The sequence below is a fragment of the Platalea leucorodia genome (genome assembly GCF_965183815.1).
Source record: "Platalea leucorodia genome assembly, chromosome: 6".
Classification (NCBI taxonomy): domain Eukaryota; kingdom Metazoa; phylum Chordata; class Aves; order Pelecaniformes; family Threskiornithidae; genus Platalea; species Platalea leucorodia.
In genome coordinates this window covers 71,501,395-71,521,578 of record NC_138828.1, presented here as the reverse complement: position 1 = coordinate 71,521,578, position 20,184 = coordinate 71,501,395, and positions in this window count along the sequence as shown.

Here is a 20,184-nt window from a genome sequence, read left to right as displayed (position 1 = left end):
CAGGAGATTATATGTCTACCCCCCAGGACCTTTCAATTTTTTAAATGATTTTCCTAACTTGGGCAGAAAATAAGAAATATGAGATTTCCTGTACAGTGGAAGTATTTGAAACATTGTATTTTAGGAAACTCCAACATGAAGCTCTTAAAATATTTCTGACCACTCTGTCAGCCTCGTTATGGGTCTCTCTGTAAGGTGGCTGGCATGTGCAGGCAGCTCCCACTCGAGACATGATTTGCCTAGCAGGGAGGCCTGGCAGCCCAGGCAAATGTGCAGGTAAATCAAGAGTTAGGAGAGCTCTGTTTTTTTGGTGGGCTGCCAAAGGAATAGGGAAGTGACATCCTGTGCAAGTCCCTCAGCTGTCTGCTAGCTGGACTGATGTGAGATAGAGATCTTAATAGTGGAATGACTTGAATATCTGAAACAAGCATTTTCTCTGGGAAAATGACAATTTACTCCAATGACAGTTCTTGAAGGAAGTGTACAATTTTGAGCAACTTCCCCTCTCCCTGCCTTGCCCCAACCCCGGAAATATTTTTATGCTCCAGGAAAAAATTTTGTATTAAAAACACTGGGCCTTCTGTATTTTCAAGTGTGTGATCTACATGCCGAACTATTTAGTCCAATGTACAATAAATATTTAATTGCTTATATAAAGTAGAAGATCTTCGTGTGGAGGTGGTAAGCAATAACCACTCATGAAACGCCAGATCCCAGGGAGTTGGAAGGAGACAGTTGTTCCATGCATGAAAGGAGAATAAGCAGATCACGTATTTGGAATGAAATCTTTTCTATCCTGAGTAGGCCCCTTAGCTTTAATGGTCTAAACAGTTCTAAACAACTCTCATTCAATTTCATTATTTTATTCAGAGGTTTGGGCTTTTTCTTCTTTTTTTCCAGGATTTTTTTTCAAGGGCTTGCTCTTCCTAACCATCCATGGACTGCAGGAGACATAGATGTTAATGGGAGAGGTTGATGCTCTGCATCATGTGCAGTCCCAACACCTTGATCCAGTCCTAGAACTTTGTCTTTGTTGTACAAAAGTTCCCATTGAAACAGCGAAGTTGAATATATGTATTAACTTCTGCAAGTTAATAATTTGCCTGCTTGCACTTTCTGTGTTTTCTATAGACCTTTCTCCAATAAAAGATTAATTTTTGAAGGTACTTTAGGGCCCAGACCAGCAGAGACATTGAAGTCTCACAGATTCTCAGGATGCCTAATGACATGGTTGGGTGCCCATGTACCGAGGCTCATTGCGATATGTAATTACATTCAGTAGGAGATTCAGAAGGTTTAAAAAATGTTTCTGCATTTGAACAAAAGAGTGACATTTCTGTTAGAAAAGAATGTATTGCACTTTTGTCTGTATGAAGAAATGAAAATGCAAAGAATCATTTGTATAGTTTTCTCAAAAGCAAAATGTTGATGAACTTCCTTAAGCTCCCTGGACACCGAAATGGTGGTGGTTTACATATCCCTGGCCACATCCAGCCAGCATGGCAGTCTTGGCTTCACTCAAGTCCCATGACCAAAAGGTTTCCAAGTCCCTGGCAGGGAGCCATAAAGCCCTACCACTCGTGGCTTTAGTTGTTATTCTGCAATTGCCAGAACTGTGGCTATGTTTAACTTGTCTGACACACTTCTGGGAAGGCGAGTGACCTGCCAGTAAAGTGTGCTATCCTCTGTAGGAAACCTACCTGCTTCTGTCAAACGGCTCATCACATCCTGTTCTTGTAGAACATTTCTACACTGGCATAACAGTCCAATGGAAAAAGTGCTAGCTAACTCTACCAGGATTGGGAAGATAACTAAAACCTGTGTTTTGCCAGTGGGATGGGCAGAGCTTCAACTCAGCTCACTCTTCCAGTAATTTGCAGGGATAGACACTAAGTCAGCGTTTCTCCTTTGGCCAAACCAAAAGGAAAGAAGTAAAACTTCTGGACAGAACCCCTAGTGTATGGCCACTTTCAGGCTTAAACAGAGTTTAAATCTCTCACATGTGGAATTTTGAGGTACAAGGACCCACTGCATCAGTCACCATGAGGGTTCAGCCAGTGTGAGTTAGCTGAGACTTGAGGAATATATATTTCGATGTTGTGTTAACATCTTAAAGAAAATTTTGTCCTTCCTGAATATGTTTGTGTCTCTCAGATATCAAGGCAGGACTGGTCCTTCCTCAGTGTGTATATACTCATTGTATGCATGTAAAAACATTAATGAGATTATTAGCAGTGGTATTGCTTTTGCAAGGAGAATGAAGAACTGTTTCTCATAAAATGAACTTCCTCCAACTGCTCTGCAGTGCTTGTTTTGTCTTCCACTTTCTGAGCTGCAACAGTCAGTCATTTTATGTTTGTCACAAATTAAGAGGTAATTGTGCTCCTCCTTGTTAGTATGGAGACTAATGGATCAGGCCAGGTTCTGTGCTGGTGTTAATTGCTCCATCTCTATTTGAAGTCAACGGCACTAAATGAATTCCTGATAACAGAGGACTCAACCTTTCCTTTTTCTTTTGACACACAGGCATTGCTTATGCTGAGTTGGAAATCTCATTTGTGAAGTCTTATAGACTCGGGCTGAGATGCTTTGTATGTTAACACTAGAGCTCTTGTCTTGTATCCTCTTCTGTGGCTTTCACTGCAAAGTACAACCTCCCATTTCTATTCTAGCCTGATACAGTTTTTGAAAGAAGTCAGGAAGTCTTTTAGAAAGGAGGGGATGTCTCTTTCCCTCATCTTTTGTCTCCATCCTTCACATGTAGTTTTCCCCATCACACCTCTATTTCTAGTATGCAATCATCTTTTGTACTCCTATTCAAATTTTCCATTTTCTTTATTTTCCTCTTTCTCTGATTCTGTTTCAGCAATCTTACCAGCAACTGCATTTGCTACTTTGCTGCTGTATGATTAGAGTTTTATTTCTAGTTATTATCTTGCTACGTGAATCTTTCTGAGAATATCTGTCATCTGGAATTGCATCTAGTCATTTAAGATATTTCCATTTCTGTCCCCTCCCTTCTACCTGCTCTCCATCCATCTTTGCCATAAAGATTCAGAATAGCTTGTTGATAAGAATTAAATCTTTCTTCTACTTATGCATACCCAGTGAGAAGTGTTTGCTTTAAATAGGTCAGGCATTTCACTGAAAGCTGATTATCGAAGGTATTTTTTTTTATTTATTATATGGCTATAAATTAATGAAGAATGTATTATTCTGTTTGCTACCTATATGTGAACCATTTCTACCTTTAAAGCTGAAGTTTAATTATGAAATTCCATTTTATCTGCCAAATTCTTGTAGTTCTTTGAGACTTTTTCAAAGATTAATAGTTGGCTAATTATAATAATGGTGTTAATCTAAGCAGTTTTCTAAAGGTAGTGAAGAACAGGATGTCCATAAGGGTTTGGCTAGGACGGTCTTATCTAGGGCACTGAACTGTCACCTGCTTCATAAAAATGTGCTGGGTTTAAAAAACATGATAGAAAAAAATATTTCCAAGGGGAGATAAAAATTTTAGATCATTTTAGTGACCTAATTCATAGAAAAGGCCTACAACCAATTTTATTGGCATGTACTATGTGAGGATAAAGGAGGAGGTCCCTGAAGGGACAATAAACTTCAGTGCAGAGGTAAGGACAACAGGTTTAAGTGGTAGGGGTACATAGGCATAGAAATTTCTTAAGTTTGCATAATATTCAACACAGCATGTAAACATATCCTGAACCTGTAAACATACTCCTAGCATGGCTGTACCCTCTAGAGCATGCGGTGATTGGCATGCTCAAGCATTCTGGGTACCTTAGGACACCATCATGCATATCCAGACTGCATGGCAGCAGTGAGGTCCAAGCGGTGGATGATGCCAAGTTCATTACTTTCTTTGAAGGCTGTGCTCAGGAGAAGGCAAGGATCACTACCCCAGAGGCAGTGAGAGGCAGGGAGCAGGTTGCATAGTAATGACCCCAGAGACTTGTTTGCTGCAGCAGGATTCCTGTCTTGTCCTGGAACTAAAAGGGGCAGAACTTCTTATCTACAGAAATAGAGAAATTATTTTAGTGCACATATTACAGAATAGAACTTACTGCATAAGTAGTATATCTGGATTTGTATCTCATATTGTGATTCAGGTGCTTGATTTCCAGGGTGAAACTAATTAATACCTGCATCAGAAGGGAAGGAGGTGACCTTTTCTAGAGTATTCTTTTGTGTCAGAATGCTCACAGTTGGTATCATTCCAGAGTCTTCTGACATTCACACGTAAAGCCTTTCAGTTCTGTTTGGTGCTTAAGCCTGAGCTGTTGTGTAAATTTTACCTTTGATGATGTGTTCACTACTGAATGAGGATGAGGACAAAGACAATCAAATGCTTATGGTCTTCCAATACCATCCCATAATGGCCACTGAGAGAGTCAGTTCACTGCAAGAGTTACAAAGCAGCTCAGATTATTGAACTGCAAAAAACCTTAAATTATGGACTTGTATATGTTCATACTCACACGATTATGTTCACATAAATGTGAGCAACTTCAGTGAAATAAATTTAATTTATTGTGGCTTCCTGCATTTTAACAATGTTTAAATAATAATAGCCGAATCAGATGAACTAACCTCCAAAAATTACTCCTGCCTTGAAATCAAGCCATAAAAATGATCTGTTCAGTAATAACTAGGATTTCTTCACAGAAACTACTAGGCCCAATAACCTTTTTATTCTCATGTCTGTTCTTAAGATGTATAAAGAATTTGGAAAGAGTGTAGGTGAATGCAGACATGGGGTTTGGAGCTACATGTGAGGGAATCATCTTTGTTACTCGACAGCTATGATTATGTAAAGAGGCTAAAATGTGACACTTTATAATGAAGAAGTAGCACAACACATAAAAGAGAGGTAGCCCTGTACCAGTAATGACAGATTCATCCTTAGATAAGCATGTCTTCCTGAGGGAAACATTTTTCCTCATATTTTCAAATTTATGAATTTATGGCCTGCTTGTTTATTTGCAAGTAATGTTTGTCATCCAGATTCCTGTTCAAGCCTCACCTTGTCATTTATGGTCTAATTTTAGAGGAAAACCTATCTTTTAACAGTGAATAAGGATTACGTCATTTTAAAGTTGGGGTTTTTTTTCATAGGTTTTGATCCAAGAACACTGCATGTCAATAGTATTGGTCACGGGTCCTCAAAAGGAGGAAAAATGAGTACCTCAAACCTTCCATTTTGTAACCCTAGAAAGGAGATGGAGTTGCAAGTACAGAAGTGAATTCTATCTATTACACAGTGTTGAGAACAGAACAGTCTTCAGTAGAATATCGTGCTTGAGGAAAAAAAAGTTTATTTTTGAAAAATGTATACTTCTCCCCATTTAAATCCCTTTCTGTTCTTCATGTGTCTCTTTGTCTCTGAGTGATGGCTAGACTTCTTTCTTCATTATTTTATTATTTTATTATTTTATTATTTTATTATTCACTCCTTGATTTTGCTGTTCTTTCCCTCTCTGAAATTCAGTAAATTTAGAGCAGTAGGAAGGGAAATAGGACCTAGTGAAGTGAATTTGGTTAATGAGTGTGGTATATCATCCATTGTTTAATCAACCTAAATACAAAAGTAATAAAAGGAGGCCAATGTGATACCAAACTTTCAGAAGAAACAGAAAGGATCCTAAGAAACTAAAGGTCAGTGAATCTGGCTTTTATACTAGATAAATGTGTAGATTCATAGAACATTTTAGGCTACTTAGCTGAATAACCATCTAAATGCCAATATCTTTTTGTGTATTAAATAAATGTTAAAGATTCTCCCAGAGAGAATGCAGAAATATGAAGTTCATAACTTAACCAGCTAAATACACTTCATATTGAGTGATGAGTATCCTATGTACCAGAGTTAGTAGAGAAATGGTTACATGTTATCTGTAAGAAGAGTCACCCTGTAGGGGGAACTCCTATTTCACACACCTACTAGGGGTCTTCTAAAGTCAACAGCATATCAGTACGGATGATCTAGCTAATATTGTTGAAGAAATGAAGCTGTCACAGGAAAAAAATAAAAGCCGCCTCACAGGTCAGCAACGTTTTAAAAGGTAAGGAACGAAGCATAGGAATATACGCTTAGTTGTGACAATAGAAAGAAGTTAGAAGTGAGATCCAAGTACTATGTAGCATATTCAAAAAATCTGCAAAAAGGATGAATAGGGAGATCACAAAATTTGTATATGATTCAAAATTATTTAAACCAGACAAATCTAAAGCTGACTGTCGAGAGTTGCAGAAAGTCTTCATGCTAACTAACTGATGGAGTGACAAAAATGCAGTGAAATTCACTGTCATAAATGCAATGTAAATGAATAAAAATGGTCCATGATAGTATACAGGTAATTAGGGCTAAAGCCATTATGAACACCCAAGAAAGAGAAACATTCTTAATTTTTTAGAAAAAGCCTAGAAGAGGAAAGAAGTGAAGCACAAAGAACTTCTCATTAAATCTCTCAGTGCTTAAGAGAATCTGAAGTGAAACTCAAGTTTCGACTGCATTTCTTTGACTAATCTTAAAGAGGAGTATGCAGCATCTTATAGAGATATTGTCAGTTACTCCTCACTGATACAGCCATGAAGCTGGAGAGGAATTTTGCTTCTAATAATAGTTCAGCTCCAAGGACAGAGAAGAAGATTTTCAAAGCTGCATAAGCAGCAGCTGGGCTCCAAACCTCACTGACTTCCAGTAGAGATGAAGTGCCATATAAACATATGTGTCTTTATTTACCTCCTCCCCCCAACCACCCCCACACAAACTAGCCTAGTTTCTTATCCACACTGTGTGGGCAGAGAATGGGAAAATAGCTCCTGGGAGCTGCTCCTGCTCTCTCCTTGCAAGAAAGGTGGAAGTCTCAGCTGTTCCTAAGGCACTCTGGCTGCAACTGCTGAGTAGCAAAACAAGACTCTGCCCTGGCAAAAGACTTACGCGTCCTGCTTCTATCACAAGGGAAAACCTAGGTCAAATGCCTGGGTGCCAGCACAGCCACAAATATCACCCTCCCCTGACAAGACTTGTTATCTTCACTTAACTAATGAGCAGAGCTGAGGTTTAGCACTTTCCCTCTTCCCACCTTATCCCCACCCCCAGACCGTCAGACTTCAAATGGATGAATTATATTCCCCTACTTAGACAACTTAGAATTTCAAGTTAAGCATATCAAAACCTTCTTCAGAATTATTCACTAGCTTTCCATAACATGAAAACATGGTTTTACCGATCAAAATTTATTTATACCGATCTAAAGCTGATTGAATAATAGTTGTTTTTAGTTATCTGGAATTTCTGGAAAAGAAACATTTGATTTGATCTAAAAAAATTATATTCAGCATCAAAAACTTATTCTTCAAATATTTTTTTAAATGATGAAATGTTATCAGTAGGATCAAAAGACATTTCAAAACAAAAAAATGTTTCATGAAAATCAGTGTTTTCATTTTGAAAATATTTTGCAATTTTTTCTAGATATTTTTAGAATGTAAAAATTGAATCGCTATCCAATGTTATTAAATATTTTGCTCAGGAAAAGAAAGCAGTGGTTGTAAAATCTCACTATATTTCAGTCTCTCTCATCCTCAGAATCTACCATTAATAATAATTTTTAGAAGCTGAGACTTTATTCCAAGTTTCTACCTTGGGGGAGTTTTCTTTTTATCTTGGCATTGCAAACCTTTGAAAAGAAGCATTTAGAATGGAAGGCATGACAGATCTTTTAAATGGAATATGCAGCTACTGAGCTCCACACTATAATTACTGTCATACTGAAGAAGGTTAAATATTTATGAAGAATGTGCTTTTTATCATTCAGTCTAATTTTTAAACCTGAATTCTGTAATTGCATTGAAATGCCAATAATCAAGGGGGGTTTCTTTCTTGGCAGGCATAAGATTTTTACCAGTCTCATTTATTTGTGAAGCGTGGCCAATGGAGGTATATAAACAAAGTCTGTGGAGTTTTTTCATTTTGGACCAAAAATAAATTGAAAACAGTTCTGCCAAATAACTTCTTGGGCAATGCCTAACTGATTTTTTCTCAGAGATGAGAAATTGGGCTTCACTCCTTTATGTATATTGAGTTTTATGTTTGGTCACTCTGTGAATTTTTTCCTTCCCAAATTTGGTTAGGCTAAATATCAAAGTGAAAATTAATCTTACATTCTTACTAGCATAAATTGCCATATTGAAATCATACAGTAAACTTCTGAAGAGTTTCATGCCAAAATTTACTGCATGACCCAAATTTGCCTGATGCTTGCACTTTAATAAGTTTGTTGAAAACCTGATCCAAATTCTGATTTTAACAATGCTTTTACAGATACCTTTCACCTCCTTTTAAAGTTCTATCATCAAAATACTAATAAAACAAATAGATGAAAATATTTCGGTTTAAAAATTTGATTGATGCACATCAGGCCCCACCATTTTATGTAAATTAAGCTAGAAGAATTGCCTGAAAAGATTTACTAGAAAACTTATCCTAAAGGATGTACAGACTGCGATTTTATAGTTAATCAGGCTTTTAAAAACTTTCCATCTTTAATTTGAAATATTGGTTTGTTGTTGATAACATTATGAAAAAAAAATTGCAGTCATCTAAAATGGCCTCAAGACAGGAATCTGACACCTAAATCTAAATTGTGATCCAAATTCTGCTCTCACAATAACTGCTTAAACCAAGAGCCATTTAGGTGTTTTCTCATCACTTGATAGTTCCTCAGGGTGCGATTCATAAAGTCCTGTCACTTGTGCAGGCCCAGAATGGACAAGCTAGTTCCCACCTACGCTAGGAAGTCAGAAGTGAAGCAGAGTAAAGCCAAAGTCTTTGGCTTGGCAGAGGAGGAGGAACTTCTTGCTGAATGTTATTCCAGCACAGAGCTACTGAACTGGGTCCCTGTCAGCATTGCTTTCTAGCTATTTTCCTTAAATAACTAGCTGCTGGAGGAGAAGTGATGGCAGTCTGACCATCTTTTATTTTACAGACTTGGGGCAAATACACTTACCTGGGATGTGACGCTTACTTAAGAGAAAAGGAGTCCTGGGTTTGATTCTTGATTCTAGGGCTATTTATGTGTTTACATTTAGTAGGGGGAGGGGAAAGGAACAAGAGAAACAAAAGAAAAGCAACTGCTTAGATCAGAGTGTAGTACTAACCTACTTCCCCTAGAGTCTTTCAGATGACTGCCCTGTGCGTTGTGTGCTTTTCTAGACGACAGCCCAGCTTCTGTCAGAGGCATGGGGGCACACAGCCTTCTGATAAGGGCTCTCCGTCTGGAGAAGCAATGCATGGCTTTGAACCCACTCAGGCTAGAGAGGGTGCGCTACTTCTTCACAAACTATTTTAGGAGGGGCTGGGGGATTAGTTTAATTCAACTCCAGGTGCCTGCTTTTGAGGTGGAAACTACCTCAGCTACCTTAGCAGTAAATGGATAGCACATTCAGGATGTGATTTGTCTTGTCCAATAATAAATGTCTAAAGAATGTCAGGTCAGCCAGCCCCTCCAAATGTTTCCTTCTTTCCGTCGGCTGGAAAGGGACCCTGACTTAATTAGCTCAGCCACAGCCATTTAAAGCTGTATTAAATGAATGCTACCCACTGGTATTCATAGGAACACTGCTACAGCACAGCTTTGTTCTAAAAGAAAACAACTCCTCTTCAGTTGTGTGAAAGGTATGCCCTTGTCCTCAGGAGGAGATGCTGGACCCTGCTTCCAGCAGAGCTGGAAGGACCATCCCCAGATTCACAGAGGTGAGCACGCCATAGTGCAGTGTTTTCTGGTGGGTACTCTAAGCAACTTTATATTAACAGTGCAGGGTAGCCCTTCTGAGAGATCTAAGTCTTCTTGGGCATTAGACAGGGAATGTAGGAGCCCAGATTCTGGTGTGAGCTCCATTCAGGCAAGCGAGGTAAACATTTACATCCTAAGTAGGCCTGGCTTTTCACAGCTTCCAGAAAATATTCTAAGGGCTGTAAGATTCTTATAGGAGTCAATAAATCTGAGTCACAAAGCATCTTGTATTTAAGATTAATGTTGCTCTGCTTCATTTGATTACAATTTAAGTAACTACTTAGAATAGAAAAAAATATATTAATTGGCATTTACAGAATGCATTTTCTTCTATCCAAGCTATAAAGCTGGCAATATATACTTCGAGAATTTGTTATGAATCTAGTATTGACTATCTATGACTCTTTCTCAGTTCAGTTTTGTTGCTAACCTGAATGCATAGAGTTAAATCATGGGAAATGGCAACAAGGAAGTGAGTGAGAAGGCAGAACAATGACACAGATAAGGCAGCCTAAGGTATATAACTTCAAAGAATTTTAGATATGAGTGGCTGCTGGGCTATTGGGAGACAAACTGGCTCCGTGTAGGCTGGAGTGGGGTACTCTTCCTAGAGCCATGCCTGGGTTCAGCAGAGATCTGAAACTTCAAAGACTTTAGAAAAGGGGAGGGGGCATGAATAGATTAGGAAAGGCTATGAGGGATGAATCAATGGAAAGCTGACAGTCAGACTTCAAGAGATATGGGGAAACACCATGCATGGTGAGCTGAGTGGGGTGTTAGGATTGTTTTTGGTTTTGCTTTGCTTTACCTCCAGGAATGAGGTTAGCTCAGTTCAGGGGAAAATCAAAGCTTTCACACAGTTCTGTGGATGTTCCTACCTTTCAGGAATTCATATTTTGCTTCTTGTTTTGCAGGTGTGGTCACTGTGTCATCATATAGCTATAAGTTTCTAGATATGTTTGAGAAAATAGTCATGACCAATGTCTTATTGTGACTCAGATCAAGCCTGGGAGAAGTTAAGCTGTGGAATCCCACCCAAGAGAGATGAAATTAAGGTCTGGCAACTTTGATGTATATTCAGGAAGATCCAAAAGAAAGAGAGTTTCAGATATCTATTAGCTGTGATACTGATGTTCATAATTGCTTCTCTAGCATTACATTAAAAAAAACCCAAACATATAAATCTGGATTCTTCTAGGGTTCAGATTCAAAAAAAGTAGACTGAGAACTGGCAAGATGTTGACAGACAATTTAGATCGTGTCTGTTTTGTCCAGAGTGATCTTGTACAGAAGTTACCCATGTTGGGTAACAGAAAAAACTAAAACATTACATCATTTAACCTTTGTTATCAATTCTCTATTAATTTTATTTTTTATCTATTCTTTATCCAGTAAAAGACCGTTTCTTGCAAAGCTATTCTTCTGCATCCTTTGCTGCTTTGTGTTCACAAGTGCATAAAGGATTAACTTTGAACTCTGTTTGCAGTGTGTTAAAAGTATTGTATTACATTTATTGCTGATCAGCTTCTAGGAGGCACAAATGCCTTTAGGTGAACACTTGTGGCTTTTTTTGGCTCCCTTAATTTTAAGTAGAACAAGAGTTGAAGGGGCAATAAATGTTGAACCAGGTTGCTACATTCAGAAAACTGTAGTCAGAATAAAATAGGTTATACTAATTCTACTAAGCCAATATTAATTTTGCTTAAAATGTGCTACCCTAGTCTCTTTGTTCTTCAAAACAACTTCAGTGTCCTTGAAACTGTAGGCATTATAAGCAAACTGTAGAGTATTTGAGGAATTCAGAATAGATAAACCATTAAATGAGTTTTAGCATTTCAGTGGAGTCCCTTTTAGATCTCTAGCAAGCAGCTCATCTGGGCTCTTTAACTCCACTTACATTGCTTCAAAAATCACAAGGCATTGGGAGTTGGGGCCAAATTGGAGTAGTGATAAATGTTAGAATGCTATGATTTAAGGGGTATAATTTACAAGATCTGGAGAAAAGCTGTTTGCTTCCCAAAACATCTTCATAGGGAACCTTAGGGGAAATCCTATTATGCCTCCTTTCCAGAATCTCAATCTGATTTCATACTTAAGTACTCATGCAATTTTAAAGAACAATGATGAGTTACCTGTAGTTTTTTTATTCTATTTTGGAATCTTGCCTGACAACATCAGTGCAAGCATGTCCTAAATTACACTTAGCAGAAAGTATAGCACAAAAAAATTCAGCATTGTGTGATTGGTTTTGCAAGTAAAGCTGTAAAGACTTTTGTTGTACATCATCTGGACATCTGAAGTAATGTTGTCAAGGACTTTCAGATGTTGTTTAAATCCTGTACATGTTTTTTACAGCCAACCAGGGAGAACAGCAGTGGAACATAATTTTTGCAAACAGTACTGTAAAAGGTATGACACATTGCACTGCTTACTTTTTGTAAGAAGACATGAGGTACATCTTGCTAGCAAGTGTATAAGCTTTTAAATGATTTGATGCCAGTTTATTTAGGTGAAAAATTAATTTTCATTCTGATACTCACCCACAAAAGTCAAGCAGAATAAGACTTTGTTTATTTTATGGGACCATTAACTATAGAATGGTGACTTACTTTTTCTATATTTAATGCTCAGAACAGCAAACAATCTGCAGCCAGATCTGTTCAATTACTCTCAATGATTTAAAGGAACACTGTTACCTCCTGCAAATGAAATATCAATGTAAGCACTTCAAAAATATTGAAAAGCTTGATCCTTTCAGCAGTTTATTATTTTATTTACAAACATTTTATATTGCTATATTTTATGTATCTATTTGCTTTCCTTGTTGGCTTTATTAGAAAAGAATGTAGTGCTATCTTTAGCTTAACTTAGCTAAATCTATAAATCTAATAAAAATCATCACTGACCTCACTGCTGCAGCACCTTTTTCTTCCTGCCTGCTGTTTTCTTCTCCTCTTCATGATTTCTACAGAAGCAGGGCAGTATAAGCCCTTTTGTCCTTACATCAAGGTTCACCTAAAGCTACAATTTGCTTTCCTGAATCTTTTTTTCCCCAGTTGACAATCAAGACAAGTGGCCTTAGCACACACTCAGTAAGAACAGCACCACCATGTCTCAGTGAGACCATATCCCCATGATTTTGAGATAAAAACTCTATTGAGGTATGCAGTAAATAAAGCCATCTCATGAAAGGAATGAATTAAAATGTCAGTTTGTTGTGGGATAGCTACTAATGACCAGTTCTGAAGTTTGTGTTAATTTTCACCTTTTCTCCTTGAGCTAATGTACATTTGATGGTAACATCATGTGTCAGGAAAGAGCCTTTTTGAGGACATCTCTTGATCTAGACCAAATTGAGGGAAAAACAGTTAGAGGTTCCACAGTATTCCTCTGGGGATGTTATAGACAGAACTGGTTCTTCCATGAACATCTATATGAATTAATATAATAAGAAGAGCAAAAATGCTCAGGAACTCCACATTTCTATGTCCTCTTATCTAAACTGGCATCTAAGCATAGTGATTGCCTTGCTCTGCAGTTTATGAAAGTCTTTCTCTGTTCACCATGTCTGTCATGTGAGAGACCTCTCTCATCAGTTCAACATGATCCTTCAGACATGTTTCATTCAATAAAGGGCAGTGGCGGTGGTTGCTTCTGCTTTTCAAACTAGCATTTTAACCTGGACAGTCAGATTAGAAGTCATTGTTTTTTCTCAGAGATTGTCTACGGAGGCTAAAAAGTTGTTAGGAGATGATTAATAGGTGTCTTTCAAAGGAATGATGACTGTTCTTATGGTCCATATCTCATAAACCAATCTGCAGTTGTCTGCTTTGTCTTATTGCTGAATTGCTTGCCTGCATGAGCAAATTGGCATTTGCCTCAGTAACAACTCCTGCATATTCTTTTTGTTTTGTTTTGAAGTATGAAATGGAGAGAAGGAAACTGGCATTTCCTTTGCATGAGGCATTCACTTAATATACTAGAAAAGGCAAAAAACCCTGGTAACTTCTTTACCGATAGACAAGCTCCAAGAAAGCCAAAAGAAAAATCTAATTTCATTCGGTAGCTGTCTCTCCCTTATGCTTGAGTTACAGGTGTCAAAACATGGGTAATTTAGTAGACTTTTCTAGGGATATAAAAGAAAAATAACTTGATCCACTACAAATCTTTCGTTTGGGCTGCAGAACACGCTATTAATGAACCATAACTGCTGGGACTGTCTGCGTCCTTCTGCTGCATTTAACTTTGTCTTTTTTGTGATAAACTGTAAAGCAACATATCAAGTTAGCAGATTATTGACTGTCCTGCTGGAAAATTTGTAAAGCAGGCATGGTTTTAAATTAGCTCTGTAAAAGAGTGAACAAGTCAAATCTGTGCAAAGCAAGTTTACATAGCATGCATTGGATTGACAGGCAGTAACTAAAACCAAATGTGCTTATTTGGGTGGAGGGGATTTTATGAGACATGAGTTGTCTTCATGAACACTTGGAGTCTAGCTAATTTCTACATGATTTCTTGTTATTTGAAAAATATCTGGCTCTACCCAACTCTGCTATGGAACTTTAATTTTTTTTTTTTTTTTTTTTTTTTGCTGTCATACAGTTTGGCTAGTTTAAGAAGAATGGCTAAATAACCTTGTTATTCTTTGCTGCGACCAGGGAGGGAAGACTTTTATCTCATTTTAATAAAGACTTTACACCATTTCATGAGTACAGAGGGATTATGGAACAACTACAGATAATTTTTGTTTTCTTCAAGTCCTCTTTCCAATGATGAAAAGTACATGATACCAAAGTGTGTTGGCTTTAATGAACCTCTGTTGATTTAAATTAATTGAGAGTTTCGTTTACCATCTGGAAAAGTCTAGTATATGTCTAATGTCTGTGTATTTTATTTGATGATTTGGGTTTCTTACATTATTTCACTTCCTATAATGCTAAATTCCTGTAATATGATTGCAATTGTTCCATAGAAAGTAGAGCTGAGGTAGGTCCCCCCTGCCCTCTGGTTGGTTTTCTTTTTAGCTTTTGCCTAAGGAGAAAGCAAGACTTCAGAAAAGGTTCAGCTAAGCTACAGAGAGCTTATCACTGGAGATGGCATAGACAGAAAAATGATACTCTTTTTACACTGAAATGATTTTCCTTTAAGTGTTAGGTGTCTTTAAAGATTAGAAAATTTTATATTTTCACGACTTCAGTTTGTAGGTATGTAAAATGTAGCATTTTTTCTCCAGTCGTGGACTCCATGTTTTTGTTTGTTTGATTGGTATTTTTTTTCAGAAGGTAGAGCCCATTTCCCTGTGACAATATTCACAAAGCCTTCAGGAGGCTATCAGAGCCACAGTACTCAAGCCCCTAAAAAGAATCTGGTACTTATGAAGGTGCTTTTGAAAATCCCTTTCTGCATTTCCAGATACATAAATACCTTTAAAAATATGGCTCTTTCCTGCCAACTTCTCACTAGGCAAATTTACAATATATCTATTTCTGGCTGAATATACTGTTGAAAGACATCATTGATTTAAAATACTTTTTCTTTTTCTTTCTTTTTGGGACCATTGATTCATTCATCAGCATTTCCATTTTCACAGCAAAGTGAACTGATACTGCGTGGTTTACCATGTAGGGCTCTGGTGGATGTGCTTAAAAATAAGTTCCTGTTTTACCTACACTGTCCTTATTAAGGGTAGAGCTTTGCATTTGGTTTCTTCAAAAACATTGCCTTGTCTGCTTTTTTGTATGACTTTTAAACATAACTTGAATGTCATTCTCCAGTATAACACTGGTTGCATTTCAGGGGTCTTATAAAATACTTGGAAGGAATTGTATTATGTAAGTATAAATTATTATCACTGAACTGTAGATATTTCATGGTAGTGATTGTGACACTGTTACTTTGAAAGATGTTTAGTCAAGTAATGGCATATCTGCCATAGCATTAGAAATTAGTATACTGTATTAAAAAATCCAATGTGCTGAATGTAGCCATTAACTGAATAATGCATAAAAGCAAATCTGATTCCTTAAAATACTTGAGTGATGTATGCCACTGATGTGATACAGAGGAATTGACTTTAGCACCTAGGTGTTATTCTACTATGGGGACTTCAGTGAGACTGGGAATTTCTGACTTTAAGTCTGAATCCACTGACTCTACCAGTTTTGTAGGCAAACTGTCAGTATCATTCTGTTTGTACAGAAACCAGAGTTGTACAGATACATTTGTCCGTAGAGTTTTCTAGATTCCCCGCTTGCCAAGTTAAGAACAAGTTTTCAGAAATTGATTTTACAGATAAGAAAGGGAAATGTATCAGGGTTATTAATGGTGTTTAAAATATTCTAAGTAGAATTCTCCTCTCAGAGGTATAAAGCAAGCCTGACACTAAATATATTAGAAATTACATGTTCATCAGCAAGAGGAAAAGGTAGCCTTCCTGCTCTCACAGTACTTCAGAAGATATGATTGCATACTATAGTTTATGTCTATAGACTTATAGTATTGTCTCCCTTTCCTCAGATGATTGTGTGGAGGGCACTAGGTTTAATCAGTGTATCTGAGAGCAGAATGAGCTTATTAGAAAAAGATTTTCCCAATTATTAGAATTTTGGTTAAGCATGATCAAGAATTGGATATCCTTTTAGATTAGGAAAGACATTTTTTGGTCATTCTGTTTCTGGTTTATTGCACCCATCACATATTTAACTATAAATACAAAGCTGTGGCACAGATCCCTTGGCTAAGGGTGGTACTAAAGGTGTCTCCTTCAAAAACAGGAATTATCTTAGACCCTCTACCCTTTGCTGGCAGACAGACAAAGAAGTTAAGGGTTGAATGGAAAAGTAAAGGGAACCCATTGAGAGATGAACATTTTGAGAGCTGTGGGGAATTCTGCACTTTCACTGTTGCAGTGTCCTCACAGACAGGTTTGGGGTCATTTACCACCCACTCCTCCTCACCTAGAGTGTTTGAATACTATTATGTCTAACATCAGTCAAGAGGTAAAAATGAGCTCTGGACATTCATTCCATTTAAATGTTTTTATCAAGAGCATTTGTCAGTTCACAGGTTGGTCTGAACTAGCAGATTCAATGGGTGAAGCTAGGTCATGCTGCAATGTACACACCAGGGCTGTGGTGTCACAGCACAAAGCATTCAGTGGCAAAATTCCCATCAACCCCCACAATGGCCACAGCACGCCACTTCTCCAGTTGTCTCTGCATGACCAGTGCTTTAAAGCAAATGTATACAAAAGTGCATCGGTTCCCTGATGCAATTCACAGGATAACTGCCAACAAAGTTGTACCAGTCCTAAGGCAGTACAAACAGAGGGTAAGAATATCTCAAGATGCTGTAATACCTGAAGACTTCTGTAGTTTAATAGGCTAATTTTTGGTGGAAGTGTTGGAATGAAAGGCTGTCTCACACTCAGGGCTACTCAGGGTTGCTTGTGTTTGCAGAACTACATGATGACCTGAACCAAGGACCTGATGCAGCTGAAAAAACAGTTTTTGTTTGAGTTCTTTTTCAGCTGAATCCACTCCTGTCCTGGCATAGCTCTGACCTGCTTTGGCCAGATTAAGCAGTATCTCTGAGTGTTCAACCGTGGCTTGTATCTGCTGAAATCACATTCTGAATCACTGGTTTGGGGAAAAAGAAATTTAGGGGCATCATCCCCCAGCAAGTAGTTATTACTAGACAATCAAACACAAGAGATGATGGCCTGTGAGCCAAAGAAATGTCCACAATTTTAAAGAGCTGAGGTCCTTCAGTTAGTAGGAGCAATGCCAAAGCTGTCTCCTGAATAAGGTAATGAAGAGTTTAGCAGCAATATCGGTGTAATGTATTCCTGCTGTCTGCACTGGGCACATTGTCCTCCCAGCTGGTTCAGCAAAACTGTTTGTAAGGCAAGCAGTTATGTAGGTGGAGAAGAGAGCTGATTCTACTAAGCCACTTGCTTCTTTATATTTAAACTGTTATTTCCAGTATACTCACAGCTAAACAGACCAATTCAAGGCTAGTAACCTGGGGCACAGGAGAAGAAAAAGCATCTTTTGGTGACAGATGAGAGGCAGTAAAACTTTCATGCCTGTGATAAGGTGGAGGGAACATACCAGAACTCTGCAGGTCCCCACAGAGCCTGTGACACCCATTTTACCCGTGCTCTGAGAACAGGAAAGGCTTTCCTTTTCACTGTCCTCTGCTGTCAATCCCTGTTCAACTTCATGAACAGTTAATTCACTTGCTAAAATCCATTTTTCGTGCATCGCCCTATTTATAAGGGATAGTAAATCCTTTCCTTTATTTACCGTGCTTGAAGGCTGCAGAAGAAAAGTTCTTGTATGAGTCACAAAAAGGAGCATTTGAGGCAGTTCAACTTTTACATTATTTTCTTTTCAGTTCATGAATGTCTGAGCATTAGCTGACTCAACTTTATTAAACATGAAAAAATGGCACTAGGATTTTAATATCATTTGATGTTAAACAATTAACTTAGAAAACTAATGCCAACATCATAAAACATCATATGCATGATATTCAATATATAGCTATATTCAATAATAAATACTTATGGAATTCATATAACTGAAGCCCACACAAGAATAAGGAAGCTGCCAAAAGTAGTATCATATCCAGTTGGCTTAGTCAGCAAGAAACCAACTGGTCCACAGATGCTCTTTTTTTCTATGAGAAAATATCCTCTTTTGCAAGTCTTCTGTCTGCAAAATGTTTAATATGAACTCTTCTCCTCCTGCAGGCTGTAAATCATTTATTCATCAAACCCTTTTATTTGTAGCAGATGGAAAACTTACTTAGTACAAATTTAAAAACAAAAAAGGGGAAGATTAGACACTTAGGTGAATAATAAGTCTAATTGCATTATACTGCACTGACTTTAAAAAAAAGGCCTTAAGGCATGGGAATCAGCTGATACTCAGATGGATTTCGATGCCTTTTCCCTGTTTGGGTGTCACAGACAAGAACTGGGCAAGAAGCTGTTTTTCCTAAGAGTGCTTGTTCATCATACGTAAGGATGTGAACATAGGGAATGAGGCTATGATAAGATGTTCCCCTCTATCCAGTGTTCCCTTGCTATCCACTTCCAATATCCTTGTCTATTCAGGTGGCTGCCTAGCCCTGGTCCCAGCCAGTGTGACAGTCAAAATGGACTAGGTGCTCTGCTTCTGCAGAGTGCATCCTTTTTTACCTCTATTATTCCCCTTGCACAGGAACACAGATGTTCAGGCAAGAAAATAAGACAGTAAAAGAAACAAGACATGGTATGTTTCCAGTTCCTTTTCTTCCAGCACATGCACACTTACATTACCTTTGTTTTAACTACATTTCAGTAAACTTTTGTTATCTGACTGTATAACATAACTTGCATTCCTGCTCTTTGTAGTTTACACAAAGTCACAAGGGGAAAAAACACTCCATTCCTACATGGATCAAGACAATGATTCTAGACTGTTTCCGTTACTTCCAAAGAAATACTGCTACCATTGGTAGTATGGGTAAAAGTCTCATAATATTGCCAATAACATAACTGCTACTCTAATAACAAGAAAAATATGTTCCTTTGATTATACATTTCTATTTACCAAATGCATTAGATGATAACCACTCGCATGTGATGGTGTGACAATAGTTCCTCCTGTAATGCAATGACGCAGACCAAATAAGTTGAATTTTATTCAATTGAAGTTTAAAATATATCAGAGCAAACATACACAAGCATGTTTTGGACCCCATAATGCTGTGATTTCCCATTCATTTGAACAGTATTCTATAAAAATACCATCGGATCATGGATCTATTTTCTTATAGAGTGTTAATATAGTAGTTAATTATGAGACAGATGTGATACAGCAGCATACTGGAGAGGAAAGAGGAATTTCACAAAATTCAGTAATAGGAGATACCCTGAGAAGTCTGTCTGGTGTAAGAAATACTGCAAGAACTCTTCCTTTTGTAACTGAGTGTTATCTGGACTGAACTGTGTTGAGTCCTGGAAGCTGGCCTGATCATTATTGCTGAAATACTGCTGACTGATTGATTGAGAACCAAGAAGGGGAGGGCATGTTAGTTGTTCTGCTGTTTTACTGTGAACGCATACACGTTCCTGTCTCTGTAACCCTCATCCAAATTAAGTAAAGAAGAATTTTGCCATTCACTCCAGACCAGTCCTTGGTTCACGCCAATGTACCTTCATAAGTGAAGCTATGTGTCTGAGTTGTATTACAATTTTTTTTTTTTTTACTAAGGGATCCCTCATGCACCTGTTGTTTGGGGTTTGGCTCTTAAACTGTGTTTTGGCAGAGCATAATGTCAACACCAAGTAAAAAGATGATGTCATTATGACAGGATT